Source organism: Acomys minous, assembly GCF_964271855.1.
Source record: "Acomys minous genome assembly, chromosome: 9".
Classification (NCBI taxonomy): Eukaryota; Metazoa; Chordata; class Mammalia; order Rodentia; family Muridae; genus Acomys; species Acomys minous.
In genome coordinates this window covers 6,414,890-6,437,911 of record NC_140490.1, presented here as the reverse complement: position 1 = coordinate 6,437,911, position 23,022 = coordinate 6,414,890, and the positions used below count along the sequence as shown (strand labels likewise).

Below are 23,022 nucleotides of genomic sequence, written 5' to 3'. Positions count from 1 at the left end.
TTTGTAAATGAATCAGATGAATAAAATTCACTTTACATGATGCTAACTTAGTGCCTTCTGCAGAGATGAAGTTAAAAGAGTGCGTATTTTGACTGTGGGACAAAGCTCTTTAATTTTATGTGCAGGCCTTTGGAACTGACTGTTCCTAATTTTATTATACTGTACTAGTATTGCTATATGATAATGCATTTAGATTTAAATTACTCTATGATTTGCCTGGCAGTTAAGAGATTTCTACCAATTTTGTTTAACTGTTAAAATGCCTTTCAAATTATAAGCACAATTTAATGTATAGACTCAGTCAGTGGGGAACGAGTAAATTAATGGAATGCATTTATAGATGTGAGGGAAAGAATTTAAGAATTTGTGAGAAGTTCCGTTAGCTTAAGGGAAATAGTTTTTATTTTTATTTATGTGTATATGCGTGTGTTTGTGTGAATGTGTGGCACTTGTAGGCCACACTAGAGGGCTTTGGATGCCCTGGAACTGGAGTTAAAGATAGTTTTGAGCCATTTGATGTGGGTTTTGAGAACCAAACTGGGTTCCTCTGCAAGAACAGTATATGCTCTTAACCACTGAACCATCCTTTTAGCCTAGGAAGTGCTTTTTAACCATGGGGGAGTTTTATCTTAGAAGAAACATTTGGCAAAGCCTTATGATAATTTTGGTAGAGTGCGTGGGTCAGGGTGTGTGGGGGGAGGGTAGTTAAAGTACAAAGGTGCTGCTAGAGAGCTGGTGAGAGGGTAAAAGTGCTGCCAAACTTTTTTCTGGACCCATGCTAGTCCAGATCCAGGACCCATGCTGTGGTTTGGTTATGAAGGGCCCTCCTAGACTTGTTGAATGCGTTGGCCCACAGGGAGAAGCACTATTAGGAGGAATGGTCTTATTGGAGTATATGTGCCTTTGTTGGAGGAAGTGTGCCACTGTGGAGGCGAGCTTTGAGGCTCATATCTTCCAGCTAGGCCCAGTGAAGTAGTGCCCTTCTGCTGCTGTGATCAAGATGTAGACCTCTCAGCTCCTTCTCCAGCACCGTGTGTGCCTGCACGCTGCCGTGCTCCCAGCCCCAGTTAAATGCTTTCCTTTATAAGAGTGGCTGTGGTCATGGTGTCTCTTCACAGCAATAAAACCCATTTGGTATGCACTCACCAATGTGCACACACAATAAACAAACAAAGAAATTAATGTAAAACAAGTAGAAAGCTGGCATGGTAGCCCACGCCTTCAGTCCCAGCCGTCAGGAGGCAGAGGCAGGCAGAGCTCTGTGGGTTTCAGGTCACCCAGAACTGTACAGCGAGACCCCTTGTAAACCACAACATCTGGAATGTGTAGCAGAGATCTTGTTTTGTTCCCCATCATGAGGCGTCCACCAGTGTATTAAGTGATGCTTCTAAACGTCTTACAGTACAGAAGATGTACCTCTATGATGGAGATTGTCAGGCCAAGACTGTCAGTCTTATTGAGCTCGAGAAGCTGCTTCGGGGAGCCCATCTGACAAGAGTGCCCTCCTTGCTTAGTCTTTATTCGGTTTTTGAGCTGGTTGCTCTTCAGGCCTTGACAGTTGCTAAGATTTCAAAGAAAGAATCAGTCTGTAACATGTTTTCATGTAGGTTTCAGGAGAAAGAAACTGAGTAGCAGACATTTATACGAGGACTACTTAGTTTCCTTTTCTCTCCTTCGGGAATCTTATCTAAGTTCATTGCTTCAGAGGTCACCTCCAAGGAGACATACCACCTTCCACGCAGTGTTGAACACATGCCAAGGCTGTTCCTTTCGGCCTGTCTTTCAAGTACGTGCTATTTTAGGCATGGTGCTAAAAACTGGGTATGGGGAGAAAGCAAAAGGTAAGATCCAGGTGCCATTCTCTCTGTGAACTAAGTAGAATTTTGGAAAACGAAACCTGAGCATTAGGAAGGAAGATGAGTGGAAGTTAACAGGCATGCAGGAAGTACCTGCTTTTATAGGACAGTCATTCTGAAGGCAGGTCCTCTATTGAGGACTGAAGATGACGTGACCTGATTGCAGTCGGAGGTAATAAGTGTCTAATTTCATATTGGGCATTTTCATATGTGATATCCCTGTCGGTGTCTTCTCAGGTCTCGCATTCTCATGTGATCCAGGCTGGCCTTGAACTTAATTTGGAAGCAAGGATGACCTCTAACTTTTGGTCTTCCTGGTTCCAGCTCACCAGTGCTGGAGTTTGTAGGCTGCCATCACAGGCAGTCTTCAGAAGCTAGTTTTAACTGCTGAGTATCTCCAAGCTGATCTCTACTGTCACACATATGCAGGCAAACCCATCTCTTGTCCTAACTCTCAGCTCTCTCTCATGGGTCCTGTATTGGTGAGTAGCACCGTTTCTCTGTGGTGTAGACTTTATCTTCACTTAGATTTTTTTTTTCTTAGCTTTCTAAGTAGTTTCTACAGTTCCGAGTTCTGCCTTATCTAGTTTAGACACAACTCAGCTTAATCATCAGAGCAAATATTTGTAAGCCATGGACTTGGTATTAGGAAAGATTGAAGCCGGAAAGCCAAGTATCATGATTCCCTCTGACATTAATGATTAAAGATTATTGAAAGATATGGGGAAAGATGGGTCAGTTGGTTAACCACTTACCCTGCAAACACGAAGATCTGTTTGATGTCCAGAACACACATGAAAATGCCAAGCACTGGGAAGATGGAGACACGGCAGCCTTAGGCTAATTGGCAAGTGTGTCAAAGGAGGTGGACTCCATTCCCAAAGATGATACCTAATGTTGTCTTCTTACCTCTACGTGTATGCAAACACATGCACCAGTGTGTACACACACACACACACACACACACACACACACACACACACACGGAAAAAAATTAAGAGTCATAACTTTTAGTATTACTTAAAAGGAAACAGCAGTTTTCTAATCAGTAAACACTGAGCTTTTTCCAATTACTGGTTCCTAAGCATTTCACTTACACACTTCTATTTTTATTTTCCTTAGTCCCCTGCATCACCATACATCCTGTGTCTTAAGCCACAGGTGATCAGAGAAGATCTTTAGTGATGTCTTATGAAACACGTTCCCCCTTTGGAAAAGTCTCTGGAAGATAATTTTAATACAATGAGCATGTGGTTCCCATAGTAGTCTGCAAAGAGGATTAAATGAGGAAAATGTATTCAGACCAAAAAAGTCTCTGGTGTATTATACAATGTCTGGTTGTTATAACTATTCAATTAAAGCCTGTTGTTGCATAGACACCCTTCCTCCTTTTAAACCCCGCTAAACCCTATACCTTCATTAATGTGGCCTAAAATTAAGTTTGGCAGTTCTAGCTACGATAAGCTTTTCACCTGTATTTACAGTTTAACCATTTAAGGCTTTAGGCTATGTAGAAATACAAAACACATTCTAGACAGTTTTCATAAAGTCCTTTTCTGGGCTTTACATACTAGGGTGCATTAAATGTTGTTGGCATGGGGGAAGGAGGCATGGAAGAGAGGGACAGAGGCAGAGTGACTAGTCCTGGGTATGCAGGGACAGACCTGGAAGTGCTTGAGTTCAAGGAACATGGCATTAAAGGCTGTTTCTGACTTTAGTTATAAGACTGTTGTTCATGCTCAGCTTCCCTGCCTGTTAAGGGTCGATTTGGATCCTGAGAGGGGAAGGGGTGAGGGCAGAACTGCCAGGGGTGAAAGAGACCTCAGGCAGTGGTGAGCACAACAGAAGCAGGCTCTTGGGAGGCAGGCTTCTGTGAGACAGTTCCTTTAATGGGGTGGGGGTGGGGCAAAGGCTAAACCTTTTGGGGGTTAGGTAAGGGTGGGCAGGGTAAGTGTACATTGTCAGCCAGGGCCAGGTGCTGGGGTTGCATCAGGTGCATGAGGAGGAGTTCCAGGTGCTACCAGACATGACCTTATAAGGGGCAGACAATGACTTTATAAGGGCTGAGGAAATTTAACCTGGCTACGGAGCTACATGGCCTCTTGGGGGGTGGGGATTGGAGGTAGTGGTTGGGGGCAAAGGTTGTGGCACAGGGCTATGTGTGCTGGGACATGCAAGCCTGGGGCAGGCGGAGTAGTACTACTGTAGATCTTTGAGTCAGATTTCCCATGTTGACAGGTCTCAATCCCTGCCACCTCAGCTAGACTAAGCACAAGCTGATGAGCTCCCTGTCATCCTGGAACATGGCTCCTTTTACCTCCTCTGTGTGCAGAATGCTAACAATTGGGGTGGGAGGCAAAGGACATAGTTATAAAGAGCTTTCTTGTCAGGGTGGAAGGCAGTGGATAAGGTGGTGTTTTCTGGAATCAAGACATACGGTGCAATTCCTGCTCCTAATAGCTGATCATCTTGGGAAGATTGTTTACTTGCTTTGTGCATTCTGTTTTCTCACGTGTACATCGATTTAGTAAGAGTATCTACTTCATATGATTGTTAGCCATTAGGAAAGTAAATACAAAACACAGTGCATGTTGAATAGACCTAAGCAATAGATGTGGAACAGCTGCTATTATCATGGTTTTGCTTATCACGTGCTGTCCTACTCAGTTCCAAATTCTCCTCCAGTAAATTTTAAAAAGAAAAGAACCAAATTCTTAAAAAGAGGTGTGCTTGGCGGTATATACCTGTCGTAGCAGCACAAGAGAGTTTGAGGCAGGAGGATTGTAAGCTCTGGATCAGGCTAGGCAACTTCAGGGGTTTGGGAGAGGGGTCTACACTGTGGAACCCTTAGGAAACAAACAGGCCCCCTGAAATTAAGAACAATGCAAAACAAAACAAAACGGTAAATGTCTTCAGTGAATAAGATCAGGGATGGCATACAGGGTCCTACTGTGTGTTCAGGAACTGCTGGAAACACCTCTGCAGGGGATCTGGAGCCAGGTACCCTGGGTGAAACAAGGACCTGGGCTGCGCTTGTCTTAGAAGGCTGAACTCATTTGCTCCCTGGTATTGCTTTAAAAAGCTGTGGACCTGAAGTGAAGACAGATGTGGCCCCACTGCCAGATGGCTCCGCCTCAGGAACTGTCACCCAGTACAAGAGCACTGGGCTTGGAGGTCATGGGCTCTGCATGGTGACCTGCCTCAAAACTGCTGGGAGAAAAAGGAGAAAATCTGAGGTTGTGGAAAGAAGGAAGACTCTTAGAAAATAGGTAGAGCCACCCGGAGATAAATTCACTTAAAAGCCGTTGGAGTGATTTCAAAACAACTATTTTAAAGATCTATCGAGACAGAAGTGCTCATCAAAAACCAAACAAGATGTTATAAATAAGAAATATGTAAACCTGAAATAGATGGATTTAGAAATATAGTTCTTAGAATTGAACCCGTACATGGAAAATAGACTCAGGCTAGATGGTTTTGAAGGAAAAATGAATGAACTGGAGCAAAGTCTTAGAATGGTAGTATAGCTCAGCAATGAAGAGCTGTGCTGGGGCAGGGCGTTCAGGTGGCTCCATGTTTATTTTCCAACTTGAAAAAAAAAAAAAGAAATGGGAGACTTAGGAGTGGAAGTGAGAGTATCAAGATTTGATATTGGATATGGTGGCCCAAGCCTTTAATCCTAGAAGGCAGTGGGACCAAACCAAGGCAGGTGGATCTCTATGAATTTGAGGCCAGCCTGGTGTACATAGTGAGCTCTGGGCCAGCCAAAGCTACTTAGTGAGACCCTATCTTAAAGACGAGTAACCAAACAAGGTCATCCTCAGGTATATGGACCATCCCGGGCTAAATGAGATACCATCTCTAACAAGATTTTTAAAAAATGAAAAATAGGATAAAAGAAAAGGAAATATTAGAATAGGAATATAAACAAGAAAGATATCAATTGTGTGTATTGGAATTAAAAAAAAAGAAAAAGAAAAAGAAAAGAGAGAAAAAAAGAAAAAGTGATATGAATAGTGGAAACCATATTTGAAGAGACAGTGGTTCAGAGTGTATTGGACTTTTAAGAAAAGCCAAATTTCTCTGGTTGAAAGAATATTCAAATTGCTAGTATGGTGAAGACAAAATCAACCAACCAACCAACTGAACAAAAAACCCCTCAAAACCAAAAGACATACTAAGAATATAGACATGTTTAATTCTAGTTATATTAACCTGTATAAAAAAAAGTGAAAAACTGATAATTAATTATGATACCTGGGTAGTGGTGTGACACTGTAGTCCCAACTACACTTGAAGGGCTTGGGCATAAGGATCACATGAACACAGGAATTGGGGGCTAGCCTGGGCAATATAAAGAGCCCTTCTAAAATTTATGATGATAATAGTTACATTTAAGTTGAAGGACTGTGAGGTTATTGAATTGTGCTTTTGTTTGTTGATTTTGTGTGTGTCTCTGTGTGTGTGTGTGTATGTGTGTATTAATGTCTCTAAAGGAACAGAAATGAAACACACACACACACACACACACACACACACACACACACACACACACAATATATGTAAAGGCCAAGCAATTCAACAGTGGATCTCTACTGAAGGAAAGGCCAGTGATCTGCAAGTTACTTAGTCCACAGGCTGGGGGATGTATCAGCAGCCCCGGTCTGGTGCTGGAGTTCCAGGGAAGTCCTGGACAGTCTTCAGTCCCTGTCACAATCCTGAAAGGTTGGCTCTGGAACAAGACAGAGGAAGCTACCAACAAGAGTGAGGACAAACAGGCAAAAAGCAAGGCTTCCTTCTTCCATGCCCATTTACATAGCGCGCCAGCAGAAGCTGTGTCTTTCTCATAGATCTTCCCACTTCAAATGATTTTATTAAGAAAATACTTCACAAACTGCCCAGCTGCTTGGGCTTTAGTTGATTCCAGATGTGATCAAGTTGACAGCCAAGATTAGCCATCAGACATGTTTATTAGGACTCTTGAACGTAAGCTGGAGAATTGGATGTTCACTAGGTACATATTTGGCCAGGTGCCGAATGGCTAAATATCACCGTTACAAGTATAATATACTATACCTGAGATGCCATGTATATCCTAAACATGGTAAAATAATTGTTATGACTTTATTGTAGGCTGTAATCTTATTTTTTTTTTTTTTGAGACAGGGTTTCTCTGTGTAGCCTTGGCTTCCCTGGACTCACTTTGTAGACCAGGCTGGCCTCCAACTCACAGCGATCCGCCTGCCTCTCCCTCCCAAGTACTTGCACAGCGCCTGGTAGCTGTCATCATTTGATCCATATTTCTGAAACCCCAAGTCTCTGGAAACTGGTAAACCTTTAGAGTTGGGTGTGTTAGTTAGGATTACTGTTGCTGTAATGAAGCATCATGGGAAGGAAAGGGTTTATACATCATTGTTCATCAATTGAAGAAGTCAGGGCAGGAACCTGGAGGCAGGGCTGACGCAGAGGCCATGGCTCACTGGCTTGTTCATATTGGCTTTGTTGGCCTGCTTTCTTGTAGAACCCAGGACCACTTGCTCAGGGATGGCACCACCCATAATGGGCTGCGCCCTTCCCCATCACTCACTAATTAAGAAAATGCCCTAGGGCTTGCCTACAGCTTGATCTTATGGAGGCTTTTTGGGGGTGATGACAGGGAGGAAGGTTTTTTTTTGTTTTTTTGTTTTTGTTTTTGTTTTTGTTTTTTTGTTTTCTCCTGAGACAGAGTTTCTTTGTGTAGCCTTGGCTGTGGTGGACTCACTTTGTAGACCAGCCTATCCTCGAACTCGGCAATCCACAGCGATCTGCCTGCCCTTGCTTCCCTGAGTGCTGGGATTAAAGGCTTGTGCCACCACACCGGTTTGGAGGCATTTTTCCCAAGTGAGGCTCCCTCCTCTCTGATGACTTCAGCTTGTGTCAAGTTGACATTAAAGTACCTGGCGCATCTTAGCAGTGAAATGAACTAATGTGAAGCTCTCTACTAGCTGTACGTTTTGTCTTGCACCTGTCAAAAGGTCTGTTAAATGGCATAGCACATGAGTACCTCCAGGGCATCTTACAAACTGTATTAGTGCACACACTGCCAGCCTTCCGAAAATCTGACATGTTGAATTCTAAAACATACCTGGTCTCTAGGACTCAAGAACAGGAGGGTGGGGCCTTATGAAATGTTTAAATAGTCAGCTGTGGAGTATTTGAATTTCTGCAGGATCAATATTTTTTTATTATGTCAGTTGCTACTCTGTTTCCTGAAGCCAAGGCTAACTTAAAACTTACTGCATAAGCAAGGATAATCTCTTTAAAATTTAACTCATGGGTTGGGAAGATGGCCTCCTCCACCTGAGTGCATGGAAGTGTACACTCTATGAAAGGAAACTGGGCCTGGCAAAACTCCAGAGCAGTCTGGAAAGAAAGAAAAGAAATACCGATAATTAGTGAAACAGAAGACCACTAAAAATTTATGGGAAATAGTAAAAACCTCTGTCTATAATAACTTTAAACGTTATGGAAGTGGCCTCAGCTTATCATTAAAAAGATGTAGACTAATGTACTGGATTAAAAAAGCAAGAACCAAATATACGTTCTCTTCAAGGAAAAAAAAAGCTAGTAAATAAGTCAATATCAAAGAATGGAAAAAACTGCCATGCAAATGGAAGCTGTAAACAAGTAGACGTAGCTATCCATATAGAAGATAAAGTAAACTCTAAGCCAGACTAATTAGAGATAAAGGGGGACACTACACATTATTAAAGGCAACACTTTATCGAGAGAACATAACACTTGTAAATATTTGGTCAGCCTTGGATAAGTTCTTACTTCCTCCCACATACCATCTGGGTGGGTGTGGGAGACAGTGGTGCTAGTGTATGTGGGAGGCAGTCAGTGTGGGCGGTGCTCCTATATTCAGGGGAAGCAGGACCTTGTAGAGAATAGAGTGAGGTGGTGTCATCCTCCTCACAAGAGAAAAACATACAAAATGTTTATGAGGGCCTGGAGAGATGGCTCAGCGTTTAAGAGCACTGACTGCTCTTCCAGAGGACCAAGGTTCAACCTAGCACCCACATGGCAGCTCATAACTGTCTGTAACTCCAAGATCTGATACCCATAGACATACATGCAGGCAAAACACCAATGCGCGCAATAAAAAACAAAAGAAAAAAATGTTTATGGCAGCCCTGCAAATCAGTGAATCTGACAGAAAAGCCTCATTCTCCAAGGCCCACCCGTCTTTCTAACGTTCCTGCTCACCTTGCATGTAGCTCCTGTGCTGGTTGTACTTGGTTCTGTGCTTTATTGCCGTGTGCAATATCTGTTGCTACTTGAGGTCAGCAAACTGGGTGAGCAGCCCTTAGCCTTCCTACTGCCATTTAACTAGATGTAATTTTTGTTGAGTTAACCAATTCTTAAAATGTTTTTAATTCCCCTCCCCATGAGTGTATGCAGATGTCAGAGGACAACGTTTAGGATTTGCTTCTTTCTGTTATGTTAGTTCAGGATACTGAGCTCAGGGTGAACCAGAGTCAGGGCTACTCACCGAGAATCTGTAAGTAAACAAACAAATAAATAAATAAGTAAGGCATTTAAAGCTTTCTTTGTAACATTTAGTGATGTAGAATGGACTTTTGTATTACTTTCAAATTCCAACCTATTTGACAATAGATAGAGCCTTAGAATACTTCATTGTTCCATGACCTTTTATCTTTTTCTGCTACATAGAATGGACTGGTGCACAAAATCAGTCTGAAAATAGAAAGCAGTATAGCTAAGAAATTCATTTCCAGATTGAATTCCTGGTGTGTTTTTTATCCTAATGAGCTTTCGACTGTGGTGGTCCTTTCTTGCATTTGTCCATAGAGAAAATTCTTTCCAGACATACCTACTTCTCTTATATAGACAGTAACTTTATTTTTTATTTTATTTATTTATTTATTTATTTATTTGGTTTTTCGAGACAGGGTTTCTCTTTGTAGCCTTGGCTGTCCCGGACTCGCTTTGTAGACCAGGCTGGCCTCGAACTCACAGTGATCCACCTGCCTCTGCCTCCCAAGTGCTGGGATTAAAGGCATGCGCCACCACTGCCTGGCTCTATTTTTTATTTTTATTTTATTTTTTTAAAGATGTATTTTTTATTATTATATATTCAGTGCTCTGCCTGCATGCTCACCTACATGCCAGAAGAGGGCACCAGATCTCATTGTAGATGGTTGTGAGCCGACTACATGATAGCTGGGAATTAAACTCAGGACCTCTGGAAGAGCAGCCAGTGCTCTTAACCATTGAGCCATCTCTCCAGCCCTGTTTTTTTTTTTTTAAATTTACTTTAGTTTATATGCATTGGTGTTTGCTTGCATATTTATCTGTGAAGGTGTCAGGTCCCCTGGAACTGTAGTTAAAAACAGTTGTGAGCTGCCATGTGGGTGGAAGAGCAGCCAATGAGTGCTCTTAACCGATGAGCCATCTCTCCAGCCTGACAGTAACTTTATTAAAGTTATGTTTTCTTTCTTTCTTCTTCTTTTTAATACACCAGAATTGCTTTCTTGGTGAAAGAGTGGATTTTCTGAAAGAGTGACTTTACATGGAATATCTTCCTTATTGCCAGCATGGTGAATCTTTCCCTGTGGTTAGCAGGCCCTTTGTTACTAAGGCTGCTTTTGTAATGTAATGAAAGTCCCAAAGCAGTGAAGCCCAGTGACCCACAGGGTCCTAGAGTCCCAGGGTGCTGTATATTGTAGTTACTGTAGGTGATGCTACAGTTGGCCTTTTAAAGAAGTTTATAACTATTTTTTAATTTTTAAAAAGTTTGAGTATAATAACTCACCCAGAAGGGGTCACTTCAAACCAGAATGTTGTAAAGGGATTAATACAGATGTCTAAAGTTTTCTCAAATTTCTTTCAGCTTGACATATACGGCAAAATAAACACTTCATTTCCTGAGCCTCAGAGCTGGTCTAAACAACCATCTAATTGAAATACAGGAAAATTATCTCTCTGACAAATAAACAGTTCTCATGTGCTGTCTTTGAAGTTAACTACATTAGAGATTTGAGCACATTCTTGGCTTACAGCCATGACTGACGAAGTCGTAAGTCCTTTTAAAACAGTTTTCAAGATTGTTTTTCCTCAACACAGCTGGGATCTTACCAATTTTAGTCCTTACTGTGGTTGACGTTTAAGCTGTTATGTCATAAGGTAATGCAGACTTCTACTTCTGACTAAGTCTCTTGTTCTCACACACGCTCAATGAACTGGCTAGTGTACTTTGTGTGCGTGTGGGGGATAGCATACAAAGGCCTATTAACAATTCTACTTGGGAGCCGGCGACTGTGGCACAAGCCTTTAATCCCAGCACTAGGGAGGCAGAGGCAGGTGGATTGTTGTGAGTTCGAGGCCAGTCTGGTCTACAAACAAACAAATAAAAACAACAAAAAAAGAACAATTCTACTTGGACTTGTCTGTTTTACTAAATCCCTGCCTAAATGTATATAATTGAACTGTTTCGATTTGAGCTGCTACCATAAAGCAAAATTTTATTATTAAATCCAGTAAATATTAAATGTTTAGAATCAAACAGTATTTTAAATAACACAAAGGAAAAGGTTTTTTGTTTTTTATTTTTATTTTTATTTTTGGGTGGATAAGGGTATAGGCTTTCTTTATAAGAAGATGGACTTTGGATGAGTTCACCCCTATGTTTGAATATCCTAAGGATTTCCTTTCTCTTTAAAATTAAATTTTACATTGAGAAAGAGAGGGCATGTGTGTGTGTGTGTGTGTGTGTGTGTGTGTGTGTGTGTGTGCGTGTGCGTACACTCGTATGCCATAGCACATGTGTGGAGGTGAGGGGAGGATAACTTGTGGCATCAGTTCTCTCCTATTATGTGTGTCCTGGGACTCACTAGGTCCTACCTGGCTTTGAGTTTTGAGACAGAGTCGTCCCTTGTAGCCTACCGTCGTCTTCAACTCCCGGTGTGGACCAGCTTGACTTTGAATTTGCAGGGATGCTTCTTCCTCAGCCTGCCAACGGCTGCATGTCAGGTGTGTATTAGCACCCTAGGTGAAGGATGCTTTGTAGAGAAATGGACTTCTGTGCTCCAGCATTCCTCCCTGTTTGCTCTAAGTGAATGAGAGTGTTTTCCCACTGGTGGGAACACACATGCACACACCTTTGATCTTAGCTCTTTGTGAAGCTTGCCTGCATTCTGGAGAAGACTTGATGGTAGCCTGTAAGGATCGGTCAGAGGTAGAGGTATTAGACTCTTCTTGTTGGCTAGTCACTTGCCTTTTTTTTTTCCTCCTTAAGACTGGAGTCCTTACTGTGTTTCTCTGGCTTGCCTGTGACTCATGTAGATCAGGCTGGCTGGCCTTGAATTCACAGAGATCCCTCTACCACTGCTTCCCAAGTGCTGGGAAGAAGTTGCGTGCCTCCTTTTGGGCATGATCTTGCTTCTTTAAATAAGACTCATACGAATTCTCTCAGCCTTATTCCCCAAGGACGGCTGGGAAAGGATGGTGGAATTGGCATGGGATGGTAGGGAGAGGGCTGAGTGCAGATTCCTTTGGTGAGTGGAAAGTGTTCCCTCCCTGAGCTAATACTTCCCGAAAATACTGGCTTTGGTTGTGAAAGCAATCACAGACCTCAGGATAAGCCAGCTAAGCTTGGAAGTGGTGATTCAGAATTGCATATAGTTTAAAAAAAAAATAAAAAAGAAGACATGTTTTAGACTACAGATTGTTGGTGCTTGGTGAGGTACTTACAAAGATAGAGGCTAATATTTGTTTCACTCTGTTGTGAGAATTGAAGTCCAGAGAGGTTAATCTCTTTCCCTAGGGAAACACAGCTAGCTTATTCCCTTAGTAGATATTAAATATAAGCAGTGAGATTTGACCCCACATCTTTTAACTTCCCCTTGTAATATACTCTGAAACAAATGCAGGTTTTCTTTGGATTTTGTTTTAGATGAAAATAACATGTTTGTAGAAAAAGATAATTGCTTTCCGCTCATATTTTCCTTCTTATCTTTCTGACATCATCACTTGAGCTGCTCTTAGCTGAGGACATAAATCCAAAAGTCAAGAGCTTCTCCACAGTGGGCCTCATCTCACACTCAGGGCCTCTAGCTCATCCCACACTCAGGGCCTATGGCTCACCCTTCTTTGCTGTTTATATTACACCACAGAGCTACAGATCCAAAGTCCTTAAAGTGAAACCTGTATATAGTAGTTATACACAGTATTTAAAAAAATACTATGAGTGTGCTTTGTAATCCGATTTAAACTTTTGGCTTTCCAGTTTTCTTTTACATATGAACTGTAAGTTATTTTACTTAATCTTTGTTTGTTTGTTGTAAACATTTATTTAAATATATGTACCCCTCTGTGCCACATTTCATGTCTGCTGAGGTCAGAGGACAACTTGATAGGATCAGTTCTCCTACTTCTGGGTCCCGGAGATTGAACTCTTTATTGGCACATGCTTTTTAAAATTTATTCATTTATTTATTTTAAGTTGGGTTTTGAGACAGGGATTCTGTGTGTAGCAATGGCTGTCCTAGGCTCACTTTGTAGACCAGGCTAGCCTGGAACTCACAGAGATCCACCTGCCACTGCCTCCGAAGTGCTGGGATTACAGGTGTGCGCCACCACATATGGCTTGGCACATGCCTTTATCTGCTGAGCCATCACATCAGCTCCACATATGTAGTGTTTTCACCCAAGAATAAATATTCTCTTGTGTAATACACTTAATGGTATGTTTTGTCAATGGGTTAACTCACTGAGTTTGAATTTTGAGCACTTTGTATTTCCTAATTAATAACTTGGGAAAACCTATTTTGCTTATGCTTTTTAGTTAAAATGTCCCAGGTAAGAATAATCTTTGATGACTTTTAGTTTGTTTCTGAGATTTGCACTTTTCCTTGATTCTAACAATTTGAATGTTATTTTTCAGTATTATTAGTTATTACAATAATGTAGGACGGAGGCTGGAGAGATTGCTCAGCAGGTAAGAATGCTTGCTGCTCTGTCAGAGGACCCTAGCTTGGCTGGCAGTATGTGCACATCAGTGGCTTCTTCCAGCTTCTACGGGCACCTGAAGATACATGGTGCATACACACAGGAGCATGCTTGTGAGTGCACACAGAGAAGACATAAAAGTAAAATCTTTAAAACACAGGATAAAAATGCAAACACTGAGGTTCAGAAAGTTTAAATCTTGTGCCTGTGATCATACATTAAGTTTCAGGACTAGGACTTACTGTGTCTTATTATTGTAAAATTTTTTTATCAATTGTCTACAATTTTGAGATCTAAAATGTCAATCAACAGTGATGTGCAGGATTAAAACAGTAAACAGGCTGTTGATTTAGCCTGTATTCCCGTCTTACACAGGGAACAATTACTAGTAATCTTCTAAGAGGTTGATAATCTGTTAATTCTGTTAATAATTTAAAATCCTATCAAAACAGCAGAGATGAAAAATCTTTCTTTAGAAATGATCCACTGTAACAAATGGCCTTGGGCCATGGCAATGAAAAAACAAAACAAAAAAGTTATAGCTTCTGCGTCAGTGAATCACCAGCAGTCAGCAAACTGAGGCAGGAGGATTGTATTTTTAAAAAATCAACCTGTACTACCTAGCAAGATCTGTCTTAAACAAACAAACAAACAAACAAACAGGGCTAGTGAAATGGCTTAGCAGGCTAAGGTGCTTACCACTGAGCCTGATGACCCGAGTTCATGCTCTAGGACCTACATGGTGGATGGAGAGCACCAACTCCAAACATAGTATCCTCTAACCTTCACATGCACGCCATGGCACCTGTGAGTCCATACACATAAGAAAGGAATGCAAAAAATAGAAAACAAAAACGATATAGTGCTGGGGGTGACAGTTCATACTTTTAATCCAGCAGTCTGGAGGCAGAGGCAAAGTGTCTGTGAGTTGAGACCAACCTGGTCTACATAGTGAGCTCTAGGCCAGTTAAGGCTACATAGCAAGACATTGTCTTAAAATATCACAAAACAAAACAACAGCAACCAACAAATAAATAAAAGTAACCTTTATAAAGAAATGTTAAAGACAATTCAGGTAGCCGGTTTAAATTTTTTTTTTTAAATCCATATGATTGCTTTGCCTGTATGTATGTCTGCATACCTCTCGTGGTTATTGGTGCTCAGAGAGGCCAGAAGAAGGCATTGGGTACCCTGGAACTGGAGTGACACATGGGTATGCGCTACAGTGAGGATGCTGGGAATTGAACCTGGGTCCTCTGGAAGAAGAACCAGTGCTCTTAAATGCAGAGCCTTCTTCAGCCTTCCCCAGGTAGCCTGTTATTAAGAGTATGATTATAAAATAATTTTAAATAGTATTTAAATTATTTAAAATTTTAATTTTTCTTGTGCATAGGAAAAAAGAAATAGAAGGCAGGAAATAAATTTGTGAATGAAAAAATAGAAGATGTAGTTGACAAAGAGCAACGTCTCAGTTCTTTTTAGCTGTTCCTAATTTCTTTATGATTTCCATGTAGCTTTTTGGTTTTTCACATATTCTGAGATATATAAGTTTATAATAAACTTCCGGTTATAAATTGTAATACATATGGGCTCTTAGCTTGGGACAAGGAACAGAGCTTTGGGTTAGGACTCAGGATATGAAAGTTCTTTTGAGGGTTTTGTTCAAGGTTTGTGTATTCACCTGTGAAGCAAACGTACAGACTGAAATGCTTTTCAGGCTAAGTTGCGAATCAGTCTATTGTGTATAACCAGTAGTTTATAAAAGAGAAGCAGAAAACATATTTGGTGACCAATCCTTAATAGTTCCCAGAACTAAGGAGGCTGAGCAGAGGCCTCTTGGGTTTGAGGTCAGACTGATTCTCTTTGATGAGAACCCTCCCCTTGAGGAGGGGCAGAAGGGGAAACAGAGGGTAGGAAGTATCAGTGCACTATTACTTTGTGAAACTGTTTCCATTATATGCTTGCACAGTCACAGCTGTGCTTTCCTAGTCCAGACCTAGGGGCTTTTGTTAAGTTTCAAGAGTTTATGGGTCAGAAATTCAGAATGGGACTAAAGTATATATTCAAGATTTTTTTTTAAACAACTAAGATTTTAGTTCTGATTGCAATATGATTTTCACAGTCATGGTAGCATATACCTTTAGTCCCAGCATAGAGGCAGAAGCAGGCAAATATCTGAGTTTGAGGCCAGCCTGGTCTACAAAGTGAGTTTGAGTTCTAGAACAGCCAGGAGTACAAGAGAAACTCTGTCTGCGTTCCAGTCTTGTAACCTTTCTGCCTCAGTTTCCTAAGTTCTAGGATCACAGGCAAGGACTACCACTGTAAGGTAACCAATTTTGTGTTTTGAGATAATGTGTGTTTCCATAGCCCAGGCTGGCTTTGATCACACAGTCCTGCCTCTGCTCCCCATGTGCTGGGATTACAGAAAAGTGTAACAGCGTCTGGCTGAGGAATACTTTTTCTTGATTTATTTTAAAGATTTATTTTATTTTAATTCATGTGTGTATGTGTGTGGGTTTGTATCCATGTGTGTATAGATGCTCTCAGTCCAGAAGAGGGCATCAGATTCCCTGGAGCTGGAGTTTCAGGCCTTTGAGAATTGCCTAGTATAGGTGTGTAGTTAACCACTGAGCCATTTTTCCCAAGGAATATTTTTTAATTTAAAATTTTTATCATCATCATCAATGTGTATAGATGTTTTGCCTGCATGCATGTGACCTTGGAAGCTAGAAGAAATTGTTGAATCTTGTGGGACTGGTATTACAAATAGTTGTGAGCCTCCGTGTAGGTGCTGGGACTTGAACATGGGTCCTTAGGAAGACTAGCTAGTGCTCTTAACTACTGAGCTATCTCTCTAGCTATCATTTCAAAACCAACCAAGATGTGATTATTTTTCAGAACACTTTTTGTTAAAAACACATTCTGTATTAGAGACCATGCTTAACTTTACTGTTCTGTGGAAAATGATTAGCCTCAGGAGTTAGACAAAGGTCACGCCTCTACCCCAATATTTAAAAATTTTTAACAGTGGAACATTTGAACAGTTGTGGTCTCTTCTGAGTCTCATACATTCTTAGTCTGAAATGATTTTACTATGTTTAATTGATTTTCACAACAAGCTAAATAGATAGAAGTTACATAGCTTAGTAGTAAATTAGATATTTTTGTTTTCCCTTCCCTTTTTGAAACAGTGTTTTCTTTGTACTGCAGGCAGCCTCAAACTCCATGTAGTTCAGGCTATCTTTGAACTTTGTGCCCTCTTGCTCCAGCCTTCCCATGGCCAGGGTTATACGTAAATGCTCTCAAACTCGGCTAGCCCCTAGATTCTTCCAGGGTGGGAAAGAAAAGGTTTTTGCTTGATTAAAAAAGTTATTCTGACAGAAATGAAATTGTGGTTGAAGTTTTAAAAACTGAGATCTAAGAAAAGCAACAAAAGTATTTTGTACAATGTTCCAGCTAAAGATGTGTGTGACTGTATTACTGCCTCTTGGGTACAATTGTGTGAGACTTGGGTGTTTACAGACGTCTCAGACATGTCAGAACACCTTGAGTTTATCGCAGTGATACTGTTTTCTGTTGTGTCTGTGATTAGCCCCAGTTTGGAAGTTAGAGTGCCATGGCTTGCATTTCTGGTCTGTGGAGTATGACACGAGGCAGATTATTTCATCACTTGGAGCTTCTGATTTTTCCTCTGTCAAATGTAAAGCATCTCCTGCCAGGGCTGCAGCAAGTGTCACACACCTGAGGCTGCTGGAAGATGCCCAAGTGGAATTGTTCCCCTTTAGGCTATTGTATTGGTGAGACTGCATACACAAGTCAAATCACTTAATTTTATTTCCTTGGTAGAAAACAGAAAACAGGGCTGGAGAGATGGCTAGGTGGTGCACTTGATGGTCTAGTAGTCCCCAGCACCTACATGGTGGCTCACAATAGGCTGTAAACTACAGTTCCAGGGGTTCTTATGCCCTCTTCTGGCCTCCGCAGTCACTGCATGCAAGCAGTGCACTTACATACATGTGCGCAAAATACCCATAAAAAAAAAAAAAACAAATCTTAAAACAACAATGGAAGGCATTATGGTTGAAGGCAGACTAGCGTTTACATTGTGTTTTCCAGACCTCTCTCCAGCCCTGGCTGAGACTCCAGTCTCTCTATCAGTGAGCTGCAGCCCTGCTCTCCATGTCTGGTCCTCTGCTGGCAGGATCTGCTGGCTATCTTGCAAATGCCTCCTGCATCCAGCTGCTTCCCACCCATTGTCATCGCTGTGCTCAGACCACTTGTGTGCGTCCCCTGGGTTGCTGTGCCAGGCTTCTGATTTGCATTTTTGCTTTCATGAAGTCCAGGTAATCTTTTAACATCGTGAGAACACATTTTTCCCTTTGTTTAGAACTAAATGACAGAGGCTTCCTGTCATGTTCCTAGGCTCACTGTGCCTCATAGATGCACAGATGCGTAGATGGTAATCTCTTCCCCCTCCCCTTTCCTTTAAGATGGTAGTTGAGTTGTCTTGTAGGTGTGCTCTGTATGGAATGAGCTTCCCTGCCTAGCTCTTGTCGCTTAGTTCTCCCTTGGTAGAGAGAGAACTTCCTTGACTACCCAGAGTAAAGGCAATCCTTTTAAATTGTTATCATTGAGCACCAGTCCACTGAAAATTAAACACTTGTGTGGATGTGCCTGAGAGATATCTTGTTAAAAATTTTTACTAAAGTTTAGTCACTCACGTGTTATTATACACTTCAAATCTCCAATGAATTTTCAGGTTCCATTTAAGGATTGTTTAAAAGTGGGACATTAAAGTGAAATAAAACCTAAGACTATGTAGATAACCAGAAAAAGTCAACTTCTTGTAATGTCTCTTGAGACCGCTATATACCAATGTTTACACGAATGACCCTCTGTAACTGAAACACTCATTGGTTCTTTAAAAAGACTACTCCGTTTGTACTGGGATACCCGCTTCTGTAGTAAGAGCTGAAGTGACCCTGATCTTCAAGTGGAGTGAACTCCTTTGCGTTTCAGATAAGAAAGCTGATGTTCAGTTGTTGGCAGGTCCACAGTTAAGTTGCCATCTCCTTGGTGCTGGAATGGTGGCTCAGTGGTTAAGGCCATATTGTGCCCTGTAGAGAACCTTAGCTCCAGAGTCAGGTTGCTCACAACTGCCTGAAACTCCAGCTCCAGGGCATTTGGTGTCCTCTTCTGGCCTTCTCTGCATTCACGTTTACATACCCCTACCCCAAGATATGTATACCTCCTTAAATAATAAGAAAAATAAATGATTAAAAAAAAAAAAAAAAAACCAGGGTTCCTACCTCCACATTTCTACCGTATAGTCTGGTGTTCTTTTGTCTGTTTTGAGACAGGGTCTCACTGTAACTCTGGCTGGCCTGGAATTCACTATGTAGACCATGGTGGCCTTGAATGCACTTTGCCTCCTGTGGTAAATAATTTTATTCAGGACACAAGTTGTAAGATTTTTTAAAAAAATATTTAGTAAGGGGGTGTGTTTTTAAGTATCACGTGGGAAATAATCCACATCTGTGTGATGACAACTGGGCTAATCAAGCAAAGCTCCAACTTTAATTATCATGAAATTGACCAGGTAATTAACCAAGAACATTGTAGGTATTTAATTATTATTCCTATCTTTAAAAGTTTATGTACATGGAAAGGTGAGACATTTACAAAATAAAACCAGATCCTTTAAAAATAAAGATGGTTTAGTTAGTTGTGTTCTTAAAAATGCAGATTTTTTAAAGGAGCAGGGATGTTTTACATTTTTAAGCTGTTTTAAGATGACAGAGTACTGGGGCTGTAGCTTGGTGGTAGAGTATTTGTCTAGCATTCTTGAGGTCAAAGACTAATCCCCATTACTACAGATACACAAATGTGGACATACATGCATAACAATAATAATAAGTTCATATCACAGAGCTAGGCATAGTTCTATAAATAAGTCTGTAATCCTAGCACCTGAGATGCTGAGGCAAGAGTATTGTAAATATAAGGCCATCTTGAACCATATATATATTGTGAGAATCTATCTCAAAAAATTATCTGCACTCCTATAACGCATATACATAATGTACAGCAAACACATAAAATTAAGTACAGATTTAAAAACTAAAAATAATTAACATTACAAAAATGTTAATGACAGTAAAGCCAGTGTTCAGTGGGCATGGTGGTGCACATTAATAATATCGGACTTTGGGGAACGGTGGCAGAAGGATTCTGAGTTTAAAGCTGACCGGCCAGGCTGCAATAGTGAGCTCTAGGATAGCTGGAGGTACAGAGTGCAAAGTCCATCTCAGAAAACAAAGTAAAACCAAAAACCTCCAAAACTGGCCCCCAGTGGCCAATGTGGTGGTTTAGAAGGTGAACGTGCTTGCTTCCAAACGCTACAACCTGAAATCGGCCCCCCGGGACTCACATGGTAGGTGAGAACTAACTCTTGCCAAGACGCCCTCTGATCTCCATGGGCACACCATGGGGATGTGTGGGAAAACCCATAAATAAGTATGATAAAACAACAAGCAAACAAGCAAAACAAAATCTGGGCATGGTGCCCCATACCTTTAATCCCGGCACTCTGGAGGCAGAGGTCGAGGTCAGCCTGGTCTAAAGGGCGAGTCCAGGACAGCCAGGACTACGCAGAAAACAAAGCCAAAAAACCAAAAACCAACAAGAAGAACCTTCAAACCAATGAACAAACAACCCCCAACCAATAAACACAAAAGCCAATGGGTATTAGAAAATAATAAGCTATATCAATATTAAAATTTTTCTTTTTTAAGTGTTATGGTATGCATTTAAAAAAACTTCACATATTTTATATTCTGTATTTTTGCTTTTTTTTTGTCTTTGAGCTTTTACTATGTCTTTGAGCATTTTTTTATTCTTTGAAAAAATGGAAGTATTTAATAATTGCCTTATAATATTCTATTATTGAAATATTACCTTGCTACTGGCCACAGTACATATTACATTTTGGCATTGTTAAGGCTGCTGAAGTTTGTAACCGGATATAAAATGTTTGTTTATATTGGTCTACTTTTTAATAAATAATTCCTTAAAAAAATGAAACTTCTGATACATACTAGCAAAGACTTTCCAGAAATGTGCTCATTTACCTTCCCACTAAAAATGTTCTGGAATGCTGTTTAGTTTTCTTGTCCTCCTAAAAACAAGACTGGCTGCTTTTTAAAAGCATGCGTGTTATTTCTGGGTCTGGAGCCTCTTTGTTCTGCTATCTAGAGTCAGTTAGCTACTTGGGTTAGCTGTCTGTTTGCTTTTATTGCTGCCTTCTAAACCAAGATTAGATAAAGTAGACAGAAAAGCAGCCGAGACAGATCCAGTGCACGTGCTCTGCCATCTAGCTAGCTCCTCGGCCCCTTTAGTACTTTTAAAGTTGTGTCTTTACCCACATGACTCCGAAAGAACAATCACATCTATTGAAATAATGTTTTTGAGTTTAAATTTATCAAGTGACTAGTACTTAAGTATATTTTTTCTGAGCCGCAAGAGATACCAAATTGCTTTACTTTTAACATTAAAATTTAGTACATTATGTTTACTTCAATCAGCGTTTCAAAAATTATTTATTTGTGTGTGTGTGAATGTGTGCCTCGTGTGCGCAGGTGCCAAGCAGTCCAGGTTCCTGGAGCTGGAGTTACAGGTATTTGTGAGCTACCTAATGTGGGTGCTGGGAGAGCTACATAGGTCCTCTGGTAGAGTAGCCGCAAATGTCCTTTCCACTGAAACATCGCCTCACTACTGCTCCCCCACCCCCACCCCCAGCCCCCACCCGCCATTGGTTTTTGTTTCTTTATCTTTTGTTTTGAGCTCAAGGACAGTTTACTAGAGTTTACAAGGAGGCAGGGAAGCTGTAAATCTTTAAACTGTGGAAGGCAGAAGAATGGCAGAGGAGGGCAGACTACACATATATCAGAAAAACGTGCTTGAGATGAGGGGATAAGAAAGTCAGCTACCTGACAGCAGGTACCCACTTAAAATTTTAAATGAAATAGTTATTTTGTTAGGGTGGAGACGATTTCCATGGTATGTATCTGGAGGTCAGAAGATAGGCAACAGTTATTGCCTACGTCAAGTGGGTCCTGGAACTCAGGTCCGACACCCAGGCCCTCGGTGGCAGTCTGGACCTGCTGAGCCATCTTCCCTCCTCCCGCTCTTCTTAGCGACCCTGGGGGTTGAACTCAGGATACTTTACTCCGGGGCTGTGTCTTCAGTCCCTTCATCAGCCACATTTTAATTTGGACTTGTTTCTAATATATTTCAGGCCAATGAAATTGATCAGTAAATGAGTACCTCTGGGTTTTGTCTTCTGCTAACATAAATATTATTACACAGAGAATAAAGAAGGAATAAACAAAAGCTATTTAGGGCACAACACATTTGCCGATTCCACACCCTCTCAGTTTTCCCGCAGCTTTTATTAGCGGTTCATTGTCGGTTTCTTAACTCACTGCTGCTCACTATAAGCTTTAACGTCAATCTTTTTCCTGTAGCTTTCAATGCTTGTTTTACAGTCCCCTCCCCTCCCCCCGCACCCCGCCCGGTATTGAGGAAAGCAAGGTAATCTGCCGCACGTGGCAAACAGGGCTTTGGGTAGTTCGGTTAGGTGGATGGAAAACTTTGTTTAATGCATACCTGGATCACCTGGGCACGCACTAAAACTACTGGATGTCGGGACCTCATCCACTTAAGACTCTAATTCACAGTTTAGTGAACCCTGCATACATTTTTATTAGCTGCTTTAAGTGTTTCAGAAGTTCAAGAACATTTGGGATCATCATAGGCAAATGACTCCGCGAGGCTGCAGCTTGGAACTCCCCATGTCTTGCAGCTGTTGCCACGCTTTCAGTTTTCCCAGGGTTGAAGTTTCCCAGGCGGCTGCTTTTCGTCCGCAGATGAGGTTTTGCAGGCTGTTAAACCACGTCCACGATTTGACCTGACAGCGTCCCTTCCCCAGAGCTGTTAAAGGGACCTGAGCTCGCCGAGGTAGAGCGTGCCCATGTGACTGCGAACCCTGTTGCCAGCGGTGCGGCCATTTTTGAGGCGGGCACTCAACCTTGTTGCCCTGAGGGTCCCGGAGGGCAGCGGGAAGGTGGTTACCAGGACTCAAGATGGCTACCAT

General features: G+C 41.3%; 1 protein-coding gene across 2 annotated transcripts in view; it reads left to right on the top strand.

Annotated features, from left to right (window-relative positions):
- The window catches only part of ADK (adenosine kinase), a 390,229-nt gene that overhangs the window by 2,005 nt on the left and 365,202 nt on the right, over nt 1–23,022 (top strand). The gene's annotated exons all lie outside the window — the stretch shown is intronic.